Source organism: Neolamprologus brichardi, chromosome 2 (genome assembly GCF_056152115.1).
Source record: "Neolamprologus brichardi isolate AB-2024 chromosome 2, ASM5615211v1, whole genome shotgun sequence".
In the NCBI taxonomy this organism is placed as follows: domain Eukaryota; kingdom Metazoa; phylum Chordata; class Actinopteri; order Cichliformes; family Cichlidae; genus Neolamprologus; species Neolamprologus brichardi.
This window is the reverse complement of record NC_142105.1, coordinates 34,776,155-34,780,767: the sequence shown is the minus strand read 5'-3', so window position 1 is coordinate 34,780,767 and position 4,613 is coordinate 34,776,155.

Here is a 4,613-nt window from a genome sequence, read left to right as displayed (position 1 = left end):
CAAAGCAGAAGCATTTTCTTATCCAGATCAGGCTGCAAAGGTTTGTGTTAGGAACAGTAGGTACCTTGGTTTGGAAGCTTATGTGAGCTACATTTTGGTACATTTGTATCATTTATTTTCATAAATGTGAAAAACACTGAAGTGTTAAATTAGGAGTTGTGTCACTGAAATATTGCAGAAAAAGAACCAGCCATTAAATTCATCATTAACATAAATTAAAGACAGCAGTATTGAGTACACACCCACCCCACAAACTAGCTTGATTCTGTTTTCCTCTGGTTTCAGTTCTTTTTATTGCTAATTTCAAAACAAGGGCACAAATGCTACGGTAACCTGCGCATCTATGAACTGGCTAAAAAACTACCAAGAAGTTTAAAAAGCAGCTAAAGAAGCAGGCGGATGTTATGACTGTTCACCTAATATCTGCGCACTGATGTTCACTGATAAAAGCTAAGCTAAATCAATTACCATATGAAATCGAGGCCAGTTGCAAGTCAAGGCTTTCCCACTGGTACACACACACACACACACACACACACACACACACACACACACACACACACACACACACACACACACACACACACACACACACACACACACACACACACACACACACACACTTCAATTCATGCTGAAATAACTCCTCATGTCTTTCTCTGTCACCCTCCTCATCGTGATTTGTTTTATAACAGCAGGTTGATAGCACGATATCAATCAGTCAACCCCTCACCGGGTCTAACAATTTCCTTAATGCAAATTCTGGTTCTTGCAGCTCCCATTAACTGTATACAATCAGGTTAATACACACATGTAATGTAATTATATGTTGCATGGTGGTTGATGGGCTGGTCTGAGTATATCAGACGCTGCTGATCTACTGGGATGTTCCCACATAACCCATCTCTCAGTTTACAGAGAGTGTGCCCATCTTGTTATAATGACTCTAACATTAAGCTTTGTTACAACATTCATTACCCTGCTGAAGCTGGTTTCTTAATAATAATGAAAAAAAACCTTTGGGATAAACAGAGAATTTATACCAAGGATGTGCAGCTGACAAATCTGTAGCAAATGCGTAACATCACGTCAACGTTGACCTTTGAGGAATGTTTTGAACACCTTGTTCGATCTATTTCATGAAGAATTGAGGCGGCTATAAAAGAGGTCCAACCTAATATTATCAGTTCGCCTATAAAAAGTAGTTGGTGTAAATTTGGGACAGTATTGAAGATCATGTAATCCTGGGGCAGACTACAGTGTACCCATCTTATGATAACACCTCGCAGATGACAGTCCAATTTTATCGTTTTTATCATTGGCCAACTACATAGTAGGAAAGCTAGATACCACATTTCTGGAAGAATAAGCAGAGCAGCCCCCCCCTACCCCCCCTTTATATCTGACTATTTTCACTGCTGGATTTACAGCTCAGCTAAAAATGTGTGATTAACACATCTTCTATTTTACTAGAACGGCACTCAAGGGTCTCCTCCACCACGGCCCATCTCACCTGCCTCACATTATTAAAGAAAGTGACCCAGATCAGTCACAAAATCATTTTGGATCTTCCGGTCACTCTGCTCCACTTTTGCACAAAGTCCAGTAAAATCCAGCCCAGTGATTTTCAGGTAATCTCGCTGACTTACAAACAGAAAAACAAACAGTTACGATCACATACCTGCACTCAGGCAGGAGCTTAAAAATGATTCAAAGTGCAGCCACTGAGTAAACAACAGCCAGGCAGAAGGAGCTGAACGAATCAATGCGACGAGCATAAGGTTTGCAATGAAATATGATTTTAACTATTTTAAATGGTAAAGAAAAATTGGAAATCAATACGTGGTGGTAAATATTTGTGGCAGGCTGTCGCAAATAAGCCGATGCATAGGAAACATGTCAGTACCATTTACAAGCTATAATGAAGCATGAGCAAAGCTAATTTTACAGTAATCTCAGCTTTATTGCAGCTTTTTTAACTGTTATATCACCTTACAAATCTTCTGTCAAGAAATCCCAAGCTGTCTGAATTCTTAAAATTTCCACTGAGGTTTAATATTTATAGTACTAAAGTATACTCGAGCAAGGTTATGCACCCCTTGAGGTCTTTGAGATATGTGAAGCGGTTCCAAGGGGTAGAGCAGTAATTCAATTCAGCCCAATGAAAAGCACGCTGCATTCCTCACAGACTGCTGGAAACTCTCCATCTATTCTTCTACAGTTATTGGATCCAGTTGTTGTAAATTACGTTATGAAATTCTTGCTCAATGGATTTAAATTGACCACATGGGGAATGTTGACATTTTCTGAACAGGGTCAGTGGGCGTCCTTCCACCAATGACCTCACCGAGGGCCGGCTGTTTGGGACTGGATGAGAGCTGGCATGCCGCTGCTACACAGCACATTTTAAAGTTGTGCATAAACATCATCAGGTGAGGTGAGACAGAGGAACAGGCTCACTAAGCCTTGTCTGACAGCATTATCACGACCGTTGGAAAAGAGCGGAGGCCACTATGTAAACAGCTTCTCCCAGACGTCAATACAGCCGGAGCCATTACAGGAGCGAGGCGTCGGTTTGCATTCTAACATCAGGTTTCCACAGAGAAGCTCACACACATGAAAACGTTCTCATGTGTGCACATGCCCAACCGCATTGTAGAAAGGCACACACACTTTATAAACACACACGAGCACATTGTGTGACAGAACAAACAAAGTAGGGATATCTGCTTCTGTTGCTAGGATACCACTTCTTCTGGCTCCTAAGTAAATCAGGGTGACTGGTGGCACAGACAGCTGTGAAAAATTAACACAAGCTGGGGTAACAAAGTAAAAGTCACTTCCAAGCTGATGCTCATGGAAACGTGCTCACATTCAGTTCTGTTTAAAGGATGGTTTTGCAATTTCTCTGTCCTCAGGTGCCAAAAAGGATTTGCTCGATGTAATCACTCCTGCTGCTCACGCTGGTTCTTCAGTGATGCTTCATCCACAAACTATCACTGCGAGATTGCCTCCCGGCTTTACCAGTCGGTAAGAATTTTATCCAGTTTCTACATCTGAACTGAACAAGTAATGGACATCCTAATGCTCCCTCGTTGCTTGCTTCTTCTGAGTGTTAGCAGTGAGAGTATAGTGACTCAGCAGCCATATTGGCAATGACTCTGGGGATGGGGAGAGACAGACGTGACTTCAAAAGTAGAACTACAGCAGGTTGGGGGCCGGCACTGGGAGTACACTGGTCTGTGGCCCACATCCATGGCTGGGTGATAGCAGGGTTTTCAATGACTCAAAATGTGGAGGGTGATTCATATGCAAGCAAAACTGATCTGCACTCAGTTAAGACGATTGTTCTTTTTCTTTTATGGACATTATAAAAGATGGCCTTGGGTTCCAGATTGGAAAAGCGAGCCCAGTGGGCCGGTTCTTTAGGCCTATATTCTTTCTAATGGCTACCAGTAGCAATGCTGATGACTGCAATCTGACTTGTGGTTGAAGTCTGTGGGAAAACTGCCCTTTTTATGATCTTAGCAAATTATTATCCAATTCCACAGTCAGTCCACCTCCCTCATCAGGTTTGAAAACACTAATATGGTGATGTCAGAAATGCTCAACTCAAGCTTCACTATGAGACTTTACATTAACACTACGGCATTTTATTTATTTATCTGTGGTTATTTTACTTAAAAGTGTATGCAACTTCCTCTAGTAATATATATATTCTTAAATAAACAAGAGACCTCAGAGAGCACGAGACACCCTGAAGGGTAAGGGCTACACTAAAACTTTGATGTCTTATGATGTTTTTACAACATTATGATGACATCAGCCTGTTATGCTGTAAGGCATTGAAAAAATAAAAACTGTGTTGTACAGCTCTCTCCATGCCCTTTCATATGACACATTAATCAATACGGTCTTATTTTTCTTTTCCAAGGTCAACTTTGACCTTGGGCGCTGACAGTGAAGGTCAAGGTCAAATGCTTAGACAGCCTAGGTACTCATGTCGCCAAAGGCCTAGTATATTGTTATATTGTTACAGCATTTGAAGATATGCCATAAAAAACTCATAACATAAAGTTTTCCTGATTTTCACATTTGGCGTGACCGTGACCCAATTTTAACCTGAATTAAATCAGTTACAAAAATGTAAATAAAAAAATGCAATGATTTAATAAAAGTAATAAAGTGATATTTCTGATAGAACAAAGAAAAAAATCTAATGTTTAAAGTAAGAAACCCTACAGTACTTTTTTTTTTTTTTTTGAAAGTAAGGTCATTTTGAAATTCATGGCAATTCAAACACTCGTGACAGGCCATGTTTATTAGTGTGTGTAGCAACAGTCTAACATCTGGGAACAGAGGAGACCAGATGCTGGACTTGTCAGCCCTGTGTCTGTCATTGTTTCTTATGAAACAGATAATACAGAGAGTATACATACTTTAATATGTAACATAATATATGTTACATAATTTAAGTGTGAAATTCCTTTTTGTTACTAAGTTTCTCTGAAGAGACTAGAATTTGTTCATCTTCTTAATCCACATTGGAACACAATAGGAAGAGGTCTTATGAGGGCTGGGGGGGGTGATACTTGTGCCGCAATGGACTTAAG